Genomic DNA, 16,830 nt, shown 5'->3' on the forward strand with positions numbered 1-16,830 from the left:
CTTTAACCTTCCTACGGTATTGGGGTCCTTTTCGGCCTTTTTGAAAATTAAATTTGCCATAACTTTTGCTATATACATGCTAGAGCCTTGAAATTTTCTGACATTAAATTTATAGTATAAATACACATTTCACAAAACAAATAAACCTCGGACGACCCCTAGGGGAGCGTCCATAAAAAAAGTTACTTTAAAGGTATTGGGGTCCTTTTCGACCCCAAACTTTAAAAAATCGGCAAAAATCCATTTTTTGACCGATTCCGGTTTTTTTGGTCACAATTGAAAGCTTAGAACGTCCCCTTTCCGAAACCGACCTGGAAAACCGGATTTGGTCACTGTGGTCACCGGGAATCGGCTACAACCGAAAAAAGGCCTTTTTGAGACCCCAACTTTGACGACCTGTATCTCCGGTAAATTTGAACCAATCAGGATGCTCCGGGTTGCATTCGACAGGTATATACCTGTACTTTGACCACAAATATTAATATCAGGGCCAGGTGACCTACCGGTTCCGGAAATCCGGAACATCCGAAAAGTTCATAATTTACTGTTATTAACTTATATGTGATACCAATACTCTCATGATAGTTGAAATCGATCCATAAAACTTACTAAAAACACAATACACGATTGCCAGAACCACTCTGGAGTGTTAGTGGCCACTTCCGGGTAACCTGGAACCGTTAATCGCTGAGCCATCCTGGCCAATCTGGAACCGGTTACCGGTGGCCCCTTGGGGACACTCCCGGAATATGAGAGAAACCCTATCATCCGACATATCAAACATCATGAAATTGAAAGATATGTCAATCTACGGTCATGCCGTTGTTTGTTGACCCATTGTGACCAATCTGGAACCGGTTACCGGTGGCCCCTTGGGGACACTACCGTAATATGAGAGAAACCCTATCATCCGACGTATAAAACTTCATGAAATTGAAAGATATGTCATGCCGTTGTTCGTTGATCCATTGTGACCAATCTGGAACCGGTTACCGGTGGCCCCTTGGGGACACTTCCGGAATATGAGAGAAACCCTATCATCCGACATATCGGACTGAGCAAACGACCTAACCTTTAGGTTAGTCCGGGGCCAACATTTACTTCCTTTCCGACGGAAGGCGTGATCAGACAAATCTCGTCTCGAAAAACGCCACCGGGACCGTCTGGGATCGAACCCAGGATGACTGGGTGAGAGGCAATCACGCTTATCCCTACACCACGGTTCCCGGTTACCGTTGGTTGACATATCATTCAATTTCATGAAGTTTGATGCGTCGGATGATAGGGTTTCTCTCATATTCCTGGAATGTCCCCAAGGGTCCACCGGGAACCAGTTCCAAAATTCCCAGAATGGATCAGCGAATAACGGCATGACCGTAGATTGACATATTTTTCAATTTCATAAAGTTTGATATGTCGAAAGATAGGGTTTCTCTCATATTCCAGAAGTGTCCCCAAGAGGCCACCAGTAACCGGTTCCAAATTGGCCAGGATAGGTCAGCGAACATTGACATAACCGTAGATTGACATATCTTTCAATTTCATGAATTTTCATATGTCGGATGATAGGGTTTATCTCATATTCCGAGAGTGTTCCCAAGGGGCCACCGGTAACCGGTTCTTAATTGGCCTGAATGGGTCAACGAACAACGGCATGACCATAGATTGAAATATCTTTCAATTTCATGAAGTTTGATATGTCGGATGATAGGGATTCTCTCATATTGCGGAAGTGTCCCCAAGGGGCCACCGGTAACCGGTTCCAGATTGGTCACAATGGGTCAACGAACAACGGCATGACCGTAGATTGACATATCTTTCAATTTCATGAAGTTTGATACGTCGGATGATAGGGTTTCTCTCATATTCCGGGAGTGTCCCCAAGGGGCCACCGGTAACCGGTTCCAGATTAGTCACAATGGGTCAACGAACAACGGCATGACCGTAGATTGACATATCTTTCAATTTCATGATGTTTGATATGTCGGATGATAGGGTTTCTCTCATATTCCGGGAGTGTCCCCAAGGGGCCACCGGTAACCGGTTCCAGATTGGCCAGAATGGCTCAGCGATTAACGGCATTATCAAAGATGGACATATCTTTCAATTTCATGAAGTTTGATATGCAACATGATGGGTTTTCAACAAAAAATCAAATTGGCCGTTCATCGGGTACCCGGGAACCGGTTCCAAGTTACCCGGAAGTGGCCACTAACACTCCAGAGTGGTTCTGGCAATCGTGTATTGTGTTTTTAGGAAGTTTTATGGATCAATTTCAACTATCATGAGAGTATTGGTATCACATATACGTGAAAAACAGTAAATTATGAACTTTTCGGATGTTCCGGATTTCCGGAACCGGTAGGTCACCTGGCCCTGATATTAATATTTGTGGTCAAAGTACACGTATACACCTGTCGAATGCAACCCGGAGCATCCTGATTGGTTGAAATTTACCGGAGATACAGGTCGTCAAAGTTGGGGTCTCAAAAAGGCCTTTTTCCGGTTTTAGCCGATTCCCAGTGGCCACAGTGACCAAATCCGGTTTTCCAGGTCGGTTTCGGAAAGGGGACGTTCTAAGCCTTTATTTGTGACCAAAAAAACCGGAATCGGTCAAAAACTGGATTTTTGTCGATTTTTTAAAGTTTGGGGTCGAAAAGGACCCCAATACCTTATGTGTGATTTTTTTTTAATACCAAGGGAAGGTTAAGACTTATTATTCAAACTATAAATTTACGTCCAAAAATTATTTTTGGAAGCTTTTTCAAGTGAATCTTCGATGTTTATGTTTTTCCAAAATCTAAATTAGGCAGAAAACTAAACATCCATCATACCTTATTGTTCAACTTAAAACATTCAGAGCAACTCACTAACTAACCATTAAAGTTCATCTCACTATTTAACATCTGTTTAAGGCATTGAATTTCTATAAAATTTGAGACAAATTTTCATAATAATTTTTATTATTACCGTAAAACCGGGTGACTTTGATAGGTTTGAGATTTTTCGCAAAATGAAGAGTACAAATAAAATACGTACGGAATTTTATGGAATCATACTGACCAGGGCAGAGAAAGGTTCAAGGTACCTTTAGAAGAAGCTTTCATTACATTTTGATGAGTTTAAAAAGTTAAATTACTATAATTAAGAAAACGTTGTGAATAGTATTATTTTCATGTTCTCAAAATGCTATGATTTTCTCAATGAACATGATTTCAAATCGGAAAACGGAATGCATTTTCGCAAACAGTGCATGCATTTTAAAAAACAGTGCATGGCCCTTGTGTGTACATGTTTTAAAAATAATAGTCTTAAGAAATCCCATATTTCAAACATTAATTGAAATCCTATCAATATCACCCCGGTTTACGGTACTCAAAATGATTTTGAATGTTCCTGGTTCGACAAGATCAAGTGAGGTTCATGAATTTTAGTTTTCAGCAATTTTGTTTTTGATCCCTATTTTGGGGGATTATTGAAGGCAGAGACAAAAAATTAACAAATTTTCATCCAAATACTTTTTAAAAACTTTTCATTTCAATCATTTTAAACAGTTTTTTCTTTGCGAAATTCCAGCGAACTGCTCTGTACTAATAAAAATCCTTTAAAAATGTTAGTATTTTTTATTTGGATTAATCTTTGCTGAAAACTTAAATTTTCATTGGAAAAATAATTGCACAATTTTTATTAATTTTTGCCTACCAAACTGTATCATATTTTCACTGCCGTCCAGCGGTTCATTTATCGGAAGCTCAACCACTTTATGAATTAATTTCTTCAACAGTTCAGACTTGAAAGCGGTCGATCAAATCGTTCACAATTTTGCCCACAGAATTCGACACAGCATGTCACCGTTTTTCGGTGGGAATTTTCGTGATTATTTTCGCCGACAAATTGTCGCGAGGGGTTAGCAACATGTAACCCATTATTAGCGCTCGAATCGGCAGGAGAAAGGGGTGAACCCCAGAGTGTCAAAATATTTGACGACGCGAATAAGTTATGGATTGCGTCGTCATCGTCGGCGGGCGTCAAGCTGGGAGAGTGCGAATCAATTAGGAGTGTCGAGCAAAAGTTAAGTGAGCTAGAATTTGATACATTTTCAGGACGCACCGTGATTTCCCGCCACTTTGTCGACGAACCTGTTCAGAGTTAGAATGAGAGAGAGGGGGGAAACACGCATGAATCACTACTGTTGATAATTGAAATCCTGTTAAGTGCAGTTATACATCAAGATCAGATAACTCTGTTTGCGTACGTATGTGTGTGCTCTTTTGTGTATGTGTGCACTTTGGCTTTAATTGATTTGACCTTCCGCCCCGTTCTACCGTAACTCAACCTCCGGGCGTAATTCTTTGTGCAAATATTTCACCCCGGGTTCGATCTACCCTCGCAGCTACACGTGGCCCCAGGTTCAAACTGCTGCCGCCACAAATCCATCAGTCAGCGGCAATCAGTGGCAGGCTGAGCAAATAAATCCTGGCGCGGCATAAACAACTCAATCGCCCTTCGGCTCCTGCCGCCTCCTGAATTAAGGGAGATCCGCACCAAGGAATCGCCAGCCCAGATGGGATGTGATTTCTTAATGTCATTCACATGGACTTCCCGCGCCACTCACTTTTCAGTCAGTTTTGTGGTGTATTGTTATCGTGATCCCATTTACGGTATTTGTTTGGTATCACTTTAAGCGAACTGACGAACGAAAGGAGATTACAACCTTAAGACCTAGATAATGTTGCCGCAGGGACAAGGCATTGTGGGGGAAGCACGACATGGCATAACATTTACTTAATCGAAGATTAAAATGCTGTTTCTGCTGCCGTATCATGTTGGTGTTGGCGTGAAGACGCATTGAAGAAGAATTGATGCCTGGTTCGAAGGAACGACGTGAAAAGCCTTGACATCAATTTAAAGTTCTGGACTCATCCATCAATTTGAACGATATTTGGAACGTCAAACTGAATTTGTTCCCAAACGTTTGTCCTCCTCTCCTTCAGAACCAAAAGAATGGAACACGTGTTTCATAAAATTTCATTTAAAAGAAGTTCTTCTGACTCATGGGCTATCTACAATCACTTAGCTTAGAACATCTAAGTAAAGTAGTTACTTAGGAAAGTACGCAACTTACGGCCGTCATCCACAATCAACTTAGAAATTTTGCTGGGCTGATATACGTTGCTATGCAGTTGTTTGTTTACCTTTGATATTGAAACGTCAACTTACCGTAGATTTTGAAATTTTTCAAACCATACGTCAGTTTCTAATTTGATTACTTTTCCATTGTAGAAGCTCGGCTTCATTTCCATTGATTCAAATTCCTAAGCTAAGTGAAATTTTCTAAGCTAAGTGATTGTAGATAGGCCATCAGCGCAAGAACAACATAATTTCTAGGTCATTTCACCGCAGATCTAATTACTGGCTGTTCTACTCCAGGTGGTCTCGTCTCGTTTGCAAAATTATCCCCTACAAAACTGCACCTCGATACGCATAATTTACTTCACCCGCGCGCAACGACAAAAAATGCCCCCGCAAATTCCACGCAAGTCAACCGTCGAAGTCATCATTGTAGTAGGCCTCGCCACGTGGGGTCAACTTCTTCCATGCCTGCCGTCGCCGCCGCCGCAACCCCTTCGCCAACTCAACGCCTTCTGCGATGCAAAACGACGTCAGACCAAAATTGTTGCCTTCCTGCGACAATTTTAATTAAATTACACAAAACATCAATTGAATTAATTCGCTCATCAAAGTGGTGGTGCAGCACCCCCTCTCGGGGTTTGCCCCCTTTATTGGTCTGATTCTGGCAACTGTCGGGCAAGATTCCAGGGCAAGTGTCCCAGCGCGCCAAATCACGCGCTTTGTCGAGGGTGACAAATAGGAGACACCACATCGTTCAAACCCATCAACGACGACGACGACCCCCGGAGGGCGATTCTCGTCAGTCAGTCCGGGGAACCGGGTCCAGGTCCAGGGTTGGCCGCTTATAAATAGACAATAGAGCGATAAATTATGTAACGCCTGAGTTGCAGTGGAAATTCCGCCGGGTTGACATTTTTTTTTGCTGCGCAAGGGGAAACCGACGACGAAGACCAGATGCAAACTGTCGTCAGTCCGGTGGCGGTGTGGTGTCGTCCGGAATCATCGTCAGAGCCAGAACGCCTCGGGGACGCATTGAGAAGCCACTCGTCGTCGTCGTCATTTTTTGCTGCTCTCCTCCGAAACAATTTCTCCGACTTCCGCCCGTTCTGTCCGCCGCCGCCGGTCATAATGTCATTGTTGGGTGTTGTGTGGCACTTTTTGCATACGGAGATCAACGCCGGGTGCCGGACGATTACCCGCGGCCAAGGTTAACCCTGGCCGCTACTGGTGGGTGCGTGTGCGAGTCCAGAAGTGTTGTGGTTCACCGCAAAACAGGGCGTCAAATCGGGTGCATTCTGAACTGGGTGGGAGACACGCCAAAAAAGGGTGCGTCGGTGCGATGACCTAGGTTTGATTTGTGCATTTTTGAGTGATAGGTAAATCTTTCTGATCTTTAAAAAAAAACTAAAATTGAGTTTAGATTGCTTATTTCATTACACATTTTTCAAGTGCAAATGTTTAAAATTGATTTTAAAGTAATTATGTAAGTTTGCTTGCTGCCTTTCTTGACCAAAAGTAGCTTGTTTGGCAGCTCATTTCAAGGGGATTATAGTTGATTTATCGCAAAACGGCGACTTGTGATCAGAAATTGTTCTTTCCCATTCCCAGTCAAGAATTATTCTAGCAGAGCTGGTTCTGACAAAATTTTGCTCGAATGGTGGAACATTTCTGTTAGAATGCTGTAAGAATATCCAGCTCTGTTAACACTCTACAAAAATTTGCTAGATCCCCATGACTGGTTTGACAAGCCTTTCATCCATGGCTTTCTACCTAAGGTACAGTCATCTCACATATTCGGAACACTTTTGTGATAAGTTTTTGACAGTTCGCTCCATAAGAAATACATTGTAGAAAAAAGCAAAAACTGCAAGAATGGAAGTGCTCCATTGCATGCCAAATGCATCTTTTCTGTCGACCCTACTATTTTTAGGAACTTTATTTGGACATTCTCTTGCTATTTCACTAGTAAAAGTAGTAATTTTTAAACAAAAAAAACTGCATCTCAAGACTATTTCATTCAGAGCAGCAAAACACTGCCTTCAAATTGCATGTTCCATAATTGTGGAATGTTATTGTGCCTCCCACAATTGTGAAACACATTAATTTAACTATGATAATATTTTCACAAAAATAGATATCAAACCGTTCATAAACCAAATCTAAGCTTGAATTTCGTTGGTTTCAGTGCGTGAAGTCATTATTTTGTAAAAAAAAATATGTACTCATTGAGAGAACCAATGTTTGTTTACATCCGTAAGAAATTTTTTTTCCAAATTTGTGGATTTCAAGGGTTAAAGTTTTTCTTAAAAAACTTGATATAAAAGCTAAAATTTGCAGTTGTTCGATACAGCATTTGAAAGATCGCAAGAAATGCTTTGAAATGAAGGTAAAAGCGAATCATTATGTTCAATTATCGATTTGCTATGATTTGTTAAACATTGGCCGATCTGTAAACTGTTCCGAATATGAGGGATGACTGTACTCGCGGTTGAGTGTGTAGTAGTGCGGTTGTCAAAATCGTTATCTCGTGTTCATTAGGGTGGTCCATAATTTAGTTTGTTTATGAAATTTACCTCCACGAGAAATCGAGATTGCGCTTCAGTGTCTTCAGGAAAGTTGTAGTGAATGCCATTCTGAGCAACTTTGCGGAAAGTGCAAAGGTTTATCTTCAAACCATAAGTTTTTAGAGTCATTTTTGTGATTGAGGTTAGAGTTGCTCTAAAAAATAAGTTTTTTTATCAATCAGGCTTACGGCGTAGCGGGTTGGTGGCTTCTAGATAGTTGTAGAGCTCATCAAAACAAACATTTTGATTAAAAAAAGAACGAAAATCGGACCCCCGAAAATACGATTTTGCCTTTGATTCGATTATCCGAAGTCCCATCCCAGAGACTCGAACTTAAGATAAACGCGAGGATAAACGAATCAACTTTTAAAACGTTTCTTGCTCATAACTTTTGATAAAATTGGTATTTTTTTTTTTTTTGAAAGAATCTCCATTTCACAAATTTGTTTTAAGAATGTTCTGTAAGGTTGTCTTCCGATGTTTTTGCCACTCAACCCCGTTGGTTTGTCAAAGTCAAACTAAAAAGTGACGAACTGTCACTTTTTACACGGCGCTCGCGCACTATCAAAACAAACGTTTAGTAGTGTGTGTGAACTCCGTGTAAAAGGTGTGTCAAACTAAAAAGTGACCCCGTTCGTTTGACAACAGTTGGTGTCAAACCATCGGGATTTGAGTGAATTGTATCTGAAGTTTTTTTTAAAGGTCCAATAAACCAAATTTTTAGTTTTTGCTTTTTAGTGTTTTTGATAACCCTGACTCAAGGCGGTTTCAAAAACACCCAAAAAGCAAAAACTAGAAACTTGATTTACCTTAAAAAAAAAACTTCAGATATTTTCTTACCTAAAAATTAAAATCAAAAGAAAACAATTGAAGAAGTTCGAAAATCTGACAGGTGTCAAACTAAAAATTAACAACAAACGATGTCAAACCATCAGGTTTTTTTTGTGTTTTGGATTAAAAAAGTTCACCTTAAACTGAAACATTGCGCGCTTTTGCGGTGTAATACCCGATGTTACAACACACACAGGTGACATAGTGGCGCCAAGCAACGGAAAAAGGACAAGGTTTGACGCGCAAAAACTGTAACAAAAACATGACTTGCAAGTGCAAGTGAAAACATGTGTCATTTCGCCACTTTTGCTCGTGCACCTTTCTTCGGTGAGCTTTGGTGTAATTTTAGTAATGTTGGAAGAGAGTAAAAACATGAAAATATGTGATTATTTGCAATTTTGTTTTGGTGTGGATGTTTTTCCCTTCTTAGGGGAAGACGAATGTTGATTCTTCTCCTGAAAGTATTTCTGCTTCAATTTGAGAGTAAAAATTACACAAAAACAAAAAAAAACTCAATATTCGTTCCGATCGATTCCGGCTCGCGCTGGACATCCCACAAAACAAGGGTCACCCCTCTCTCTCCTGGGTAGAGCAAATATAAATACTTCGATATCAATTATCAGATCCTTCCTAATCCTATTTACCATCATGATAGGGTGGGGAACCCCGTTCTCTCTACCTGCTGTCCAGTTCAAGAAACCCAACCCCGAAAAGGGGCATCAGAGTGGAAGAAAAGCAATCAATTCCAGTACCATCATTGATCGCCTTTTCTTAATCCTCTCGGAAGTCTACGGGATGCTGCCGGCAACTTTCAACTTTTCCCCTTCCGAGCATTTTTCGCTCTTGGATGGGAAATGAATCGAGTTACAAACTCAAAGTTACCCCCCATTTGTACGCAACATTGGGTTTTTCCGGGGCCCGGGGAAATCGAACGACTGCAAATTTTCGGCCCCTTCGGTTCGGCTTCTGCTGCCGGTTTTTGTACTTTTGACCGTCCGAAATCAAGATGCTGTGCTGGAATGAGTTCTTGATTTTTTGCGTTGCTTTTAGGGAAGATACGGCGGCGGTGGTGACCAATTTGTCCAAATTGGTCACATGTGGGCCCGCACACTGTCTATTTGCTTTTATGGTGATGTAAACGTTTGATAGGGTGATGCGTTTTTCCTTAGAGCTACATCTAATCGATCTTCTGCGGAAATCGATTACTATGCGACTTCATTGAATCTTCACAGAATTGAGAGGAAAGACCTTTTTACTCCCAGTCTGAGGCCCTTTCCCTCTCGGACGCTTCGTTGCTTCGGGTTCATCTGAACCGCATAGAGGCGCCGCGGTGCAAGTGCATTTAGAACCAGACACGTCGTCATCACGATTCGCGGAATCTTCCCCGTGTCATAATACCGTAAATTATGAAAACATTTCACTCCAGGCGTCCTTCACATGAATGCTGTTCCAGCGATCACCATCAGAACTGTCCGCAATCCCTCCCAAAAGGTGATGCTCCTGCTGGCTGTGCCATCACCATTCACAATGATTGCACACACTATTTGCACTCACCCTCGCTAGTTAGCGTGTGCAGCACACTATAGCTCCAGTGTTAGGTGGTGTACCTGTTTAAAATTCAAACAAGTCCTGCCACGAAACTCGACTCCTCCCTTTACTGAACGAACCGGCACTCCGGACGGTGGTTTCGCGCACTTTCGGAGGTGCTACAACCGTTTTTCTGCCGTGGTTCCGCCGCTTTCAAGTTCCTGTCCGCTGGTGCTGATAGTCTAAATTATGGCCTCACACCCCGGAACGACCGTCGGTACGTGCTCCTGGACTGGGTCCGCGCGCGAAAAACCCTCCCCGTTGGAGTGTGGTTTCCACGTACGAGGATGATGACTCGCGTGGCCACGTACACCGTACACTGCACACACACACACACATCTATCTTAATTGAACTGAAACGTGAAAAGTGTCCGTGTCCGTGGAAAACCTCGGGGTGGTGCCCATGAAACGGCGGACGGACGGACGGATGGTGTCGAGAGCCCCATCTCGATTCACTGCTCTGGCAACACAACGGGAGTGTTCGGTGTGGTGCGGTGTTGTATCCTTACCACCGTAGTGTGTTGAGCTTCGAGGAACCCCACCTCATCCCTTTGACGAAAGGGCTGACGGTGTGCTGAATTTGGGATATTTTAAACTGAATTCTTTGAATTGATTTCAAATTGTAGGATGCTCAACTGCTGTGTCATTTCTCCACTAGATGTCATTCCTTTAGTAAATATATCTTGCATACAAATATCTTGTGTAAAGTTGCATACAACAATTAGTTGCAAGCAAGCTGGGTATGGTGGTTAGTATTATATTGTCTGGCATCAGTGTTGAAAATCCGACGACTATGATTAATTTGGCGATTAATCGCTGCCTGTTACACCTCACGAATAAGACTTCTAAGAATAATCTTTATTCTCAAATTGCCACGACTAGCTGTCATTAGTCAAGAGTGCAGACGATGATTGTAACAACCCATGACTGCTGGTGTTAAATGGGGAAAATTATAATCAGATCGCAGCAAGTTGACGACTAAACCCAATCATTCAAATTTTTATTCGTCTATGCCACAGCCAGCGATCAAGTGTCAGTCGGGAAAGAAACGATCGAAGCATACTCAGAGGGCCTTTCTTCAGGCAATCGTTATTCGCTTGAAGTGATTTTTTTTCAACCTTGTCTGGCATAGTATGTAGATTAGTAAGATAAGGCGGGTTTTCCAGCTGTCAAAAAAAAAAAAACAGATTTTCAGAAAAGTGAAAATTTTACCATTTTCCGGGCTAATTATACCGGTTCTTTTTCTTTAGGGTTCTTAAGCATGCCAAACTGAAACGAAATACGCTTTGGAGACACAAATGTTTTTTTTCAAAAAAGTAAATTCAACTAAATACGTTTTTCGGTTCAGTTTGGAATGTTTAACAACCCTAAAGAAAAAAAACGGTGAAATTAGCCCGGAAAATGGACAAAATTTCACTTTTCAGAAAATCTCCATATTAAATCCGGGTTTCGTGCTAACTATTTTGACAGCTGCGAAATCCCGCCTTACCTTACTAATCTACATACCTTGATTTTCTGGTAATTCCATCAATGTTTTAGCAAAGGATCATCAATCAAAATCATAAATCAAAAAACCCCTAACTAAAATTCTACTAACTATATGGAATTGGAAAATTTTCAACATATTTTCTTATAAAATATAAGATAAACCTAGATAACTCAAGCAAACATTGCCATTGAAAATTGTCGAGATTTGTCCAAACGTTAGACTTATATCTTATTGTTATTGTTTATTGTTCTGGGACTCAAATTTCAGGGTGTGACTGTAGTTCTAAATGCATCTAAATTTAAGCTTGTTCAGCAAGTAAATTCAAGTTGGGTATAAAGAATTGCAAATTGTTTCAAATTGATTCAACTACTGTGGTAATGCACCGCAATATATCGCAGTGGTTCTAAACCCAACAAAAAAAAACACCTCAACAAATTCAAAATTACAATGTAAATGGTCATGGTCGCTTAAAGGTGGGCTAACTGAAGCCAATACACCAAGGACCATAAAACGGGATGACTTTGAAAGCCTTTCATAGGTTTGCGATTGTTTCGCAAAATGAAGAGTACAATTAAAATACTTACGGAGATGTTTTCAAAATACCTCAAGAAGAACTTTTCATAAAATTTTGCAAAGTTTAAAATGTTTGTAACTATAAGGCAATTCTCCACGACATCGATCTACTTTTTTTGGGATTTTAATTTTTGTATTTTTTAAAACGACTGAAACTTTTTTGGTGTCTTCGGTATGCCCAAAAAAGCCATTTTGCATCATTAGATTCTCCATATAATTTTCCATACAAATTTGGCAGCTGTCCATACAAAAATGATTTATGAAAATTGAAAAATCTGTATCTTTTGGAGGAATTTTTTGATCGATTTAGTGTCTTCGGCAAAGTTGTAGGTATGGATATGGACTACACTGAAAAAAATGATACACGGTAAAACATTTTTTGCTGATTTTTTATTTAACTTTTTGTCACTGAAGCTTGATTTGCAAAAAAACACTATTTTTTTATATGTTTGGGCCTTGCCCAAAGCAATTTCAGTTGAACAAATTTCATGGAAAATTTGAAAACTTGTGATTCTTGCTTCGAATCCAGTATAAAATACAATATAAATCGATAATTTTATTTGAAAAAAAATAGTTTTAACAAATTTCAGGCTAAATTCCTACTTTTTAACAATTTTACCTAAAATTTATATGTATTTTGTTAAAAAGCTTATCTCGGGTGAGTTTACAAAAAGCCGTAAGTGACCTCCGACACTAATTTTCGTTTTTCTTCAAATTGCAAAAATATTTCATTTGTTTTTAGTTTAGGGCACTTGAAGGACGTGTAGATGAACAATCTCAAGCATTCTTGAAATTGGTTTATCGTAAGTAGGTCGAATACCGATGTAAAAAGTGCTTTGTTTACCAATGGCTCTTACGGCTTTTTGAAAACATACCCGAGTTATAAACTTAGATAACTAAATATAAATATTGTATTTTTTTTTCTTTAAAACTATATCAGCTACTTTAGTGATGGTACATTTAACGTACAAATAAAGTTTGAAGAGAAAAACTATGATTATCAATGTAACCCCGGAATTTAAACTAAGAATTTTTAACGTAACTATTTTTCTAAAAACTTTTGAAAAAACTTTTTTTCCAAAATAGTGCTTCGACATTGTGTGCCTACTAGGATGTAACAAAAATGACTTTTTGGCGGGCATTCAGGGGTTTGTTCCGGTGGGCATACTGAGCCTAAATCCCAAATATGAGCTTGATTGGGCGTAACAGGAGCTGGCGCTCCACCCTTCAATTTTAAATGGGATTTTAACGTAAAAAAAGATTTTTTCAAAAATGTCACTTTTTGAGGCATTTTGGCCACCAATACGTTTACCAAAAACATCACTGGCGTGTAGGCCAGATCCTTGCGCATCTTTTGGGATATATAACATTGAAGTTTGGAGCATCCTGGAGCTCGGTACAGACCTTCAAAGTTTGGCATTTTTTCGAAAAATCAGTCCCAGCAAAATCAAATGGCGTCTCGGGCGTCGCGAGGTGCGACGCATATCTTTTTTGCCGGGGCCGATTTTTCGAAAAAATGCCCAGTACATGTTTTAAAAATAATAATCCTAAGAAAAACCTTACCTGTTGGAAAATATTCCAAAAACAAAGTGAAATCCTATCAAAGTCACCCCGGTTTACAGTATTCCATTGAATTGTTTTCTTAGAAGAGTAGTTCTATATAAATTCGCATTCTTTAGATTTTAATATTGTACATTAACCATGAAATTCTACAAACAATTGAATTGATTACTATATTCCGTCCCCTTTCCAATTAATAATGGATAGATTATTGTCTGTCATTTTTCTCCAGACTATTTTTCAATTATCAGTTTGATTTTGACGTGGCAACCCTGCATACAAGGCTTCATACTATTTTGAGGACTGGTCATACAAAAAGGGCATGTGAATGTTTGAAAATCTGTTTCTTGAGATAGGATTATCTTATTGATTCGGTGTCTTCGGCAAAATTGTAGGTTATTATTAAGACTTCTCAATAAAGGGGTTTTTACACTAGAAAAAAACTTTCAAATTTTAGTATTCTATATTTTCAAAATGCATATTTTATATTTTCGAAAAAAATGTTGCAACCGGAGATACGAGTTTTTGAAAAATGGTTAAATATTTTTTGGAAAGAAAATCAAAAATTCTCCATTTTTCTAATTAAATTAATATATAGACTAATAAAAAATATCTATAGATTAGGATGTAACAAAATTGACTTTTTGGCGGACATTCAGGGGTTTGTTCTGGTGAGCATACTGAGCCCAAATCCCAAATATGAGCTTGATTGGACGTAACAGGAACTGGCGCTCCCCCCTTCATTTTTAAATGAGATTCAACCCGTAAAAAAAGGTTTTTTTCAAAAATGTCTATTTTTGAAGCACGTTGAAAAAAACTTAGACCAACAAATTTGTTAATGATTAGTTTTAAAAATGTTAATAAATCTGAATTTTTGCAGCTGTTGCATGGACTTACTTAGTTTTTCCACCCAAAATATCTCCTTTTCCACACCGTCTCTCAAAGTAAACCTACCCCGTGTAGTATGCAAATTTGTGGCAAATTAAACCACACCCAATATATAAGCTTTTTACACATCATCATGATATCAGTTTCAGGCTGCTTTTTTCCAGAAGCACAGCCCAGACACGACACCGGTCCGGGAGCCGTAGAGTTTCCTGTCGACTTTAGCGTCTCACACACACGCAGACACTTGAAGCAGGGGGTGGTTGAGGAGGGGGGTGGATTTCCATGAACTACACGTCGGGGACGACACTCGCGCGGTTTTAGAAAGCGTTCGTGAAAGTGGGAGTTTTCACGATTTGCTATGCTGATTTATGCTTCTGGCGCCTTTGACAAACACTGGAGAGCGAGTGAAAAGCGAACAGAGTGAATAGTTTCCGTTGGGTATTCCACCACAAGCAGGATAATTCTGAAACGTGTGATGATGCTAACGCCACCACCACCTTCAACGACGCCGCAAATACAGAAGGAGTAGGACATCGCTTTTCGTGGCTATAAATTTTCATTCGCATAAATTTGCATGCTTTATTCGTCGGGAGCATCCTTTCTTGTGATCAAGAAAATAGATTCGTCCACCCGAAACCACCTGGCAGCCCACGTGGCACGCAGTAGGCGGTTGATAAATTACACCTGGGCGCGCGCGTACGCCCCTTTTTTCAAACACGCGTGACGACCAAATTCCATGGCCAACCTAGGAGAGAGTCGAGTTGATGAAAAAGTTGAGCGCCGAGTTCCAAAACCACTGCAACTCACCGCACACTGCGTTTTTCAAGTGGCAATTTTGAACGGAAAAATTCCTTCCTGCCATCCTCGAGTCCACCCCAACCCACCCCAAATCTCACGGCATTCTACGACACAGAAGTTGGGAAGAATTTCATTTTGCACAACACTTGGCTGCATTCCACGGTGCATTCCAAGAGAGAGCGAGCTTCAAGACTCCAAGTGCACATTCCACGTGTTCGCACACACACACACACACTTCACTGTGAGGAAAGCCTTTTTTCCTTTTTCACTTCACGACCGTTCCGCTCGAGTGGTGAATTTATTTTCCCCCTGCTCAAACTTCACGAAAGGTACAGAGTTGCAGTCTTGAATTTTCCAGCAATTTTCCCACCAGCCAAGCCGAGCTGGAAAGCTGTAAATTATACACTAGTTAAATTACGATTAGCCACCCTTACTAGTCGAAAAAAAGAAAGAAAAGTCGGAAAAGTCGGTAAAGATATGTTGTGTGATAAATTACCGCAGACAGGCGCTAGGAACGCCCACGAGCCGGCACCCTGCCAGGATACACATGAAAATCGAATTCATCACCACGTGGCCGGGTGGGAGGAGGTGGAAGGTAAAAGTATTACACACATTTTCTGCCTTGTAATTTTCACATTATTCGACCTGTTTGAACCTCGTTTGGCGGCGACGCGCGTAAAACGCGTACGTGTGTGTGAGGTTGTCAGTCTCTCCTTTAAATATTTATTTATTTATGAATTCCTCCGGAGGAAAACTCGAACCCGGGCTGAATGGTGTAATTTTCGTATTATCTCCCGCTCACTGTGTGTGGTGGCGACCCCATGAAGCGAGCTACGAGGGATATTCATTATTCGGGAGGAAAATTGCTTGCTGATTGCCGAGCCTGGGCCACGGTGGTGTTTTTCCGATTGGAAATGAAAATTTCAACGAAATTATCCGGTGAGAATTTGCAGTGTGGAAGAAATTGGCACTTGAGTTAGTGATTGGGATAGTTTTGTGATGTAAATTGCAGCAGTGATTTTTAGCACATTACTGCATGCATGGTAGTACTTAACAGCATTGGCAGGAGAAATCCTAGTATGTTTGGGTGGATATTTATTCATTCCTGTTTCCAGCCCAACAGCTGTTTTTCACTTTTTAAACAGTTTATTTTGCTAAACTTTTGACAGCAATCTGCTAGCTGGCTACCCAAAAAGCCGTTTCTTGCTTAATTACCAAGGTTGTCGATAACCCAAGTAACATTTTTAAACCAACTAGCCACCACCTAGTTTTATTAAGGTTTCATAGTAGCATTTTGTTAACCAATAGGTTCTAACAGGGTTTTATGCCTTGGTCATACAACCTTGTCACAATAAAAGCCAAATGGCTTTCAATGAGGTTTTATGAAAGTTTTAAGAGAGTCCTCAA

At 40.3% G+C, this 16,830-nt stretch overlaps 1 protein-coding gene across 5 annotated transcripts in view; it reads left to right on the forward strand.

The window, feature by feature from the left end:
- Nucleotides 1-16,830, forward strand: part of LOC6031492 (optomotor-blind protein) — a 202,543-nt gene that overhangs the window by 162,961 nt on the left and 22,752 nt on the right. The window lies entirely within an intron of this gene.

The sequence above is a fragment of the Culex quinquefasciatus genome, chromosome 2 (genome assembly GCF_015732765.1).
Source record: "Culex quinquefasciatus strain JHB chromosome 2, VPISU_Cqui_1.0_pri_paternal, whole genome shotgun sequence".
Lineage (NCBI taxonomy): Eukaryota > Metazoa > Arthropoda > Insecta > Diptera > Culicidae > Culex > Culex quinquefasciatus.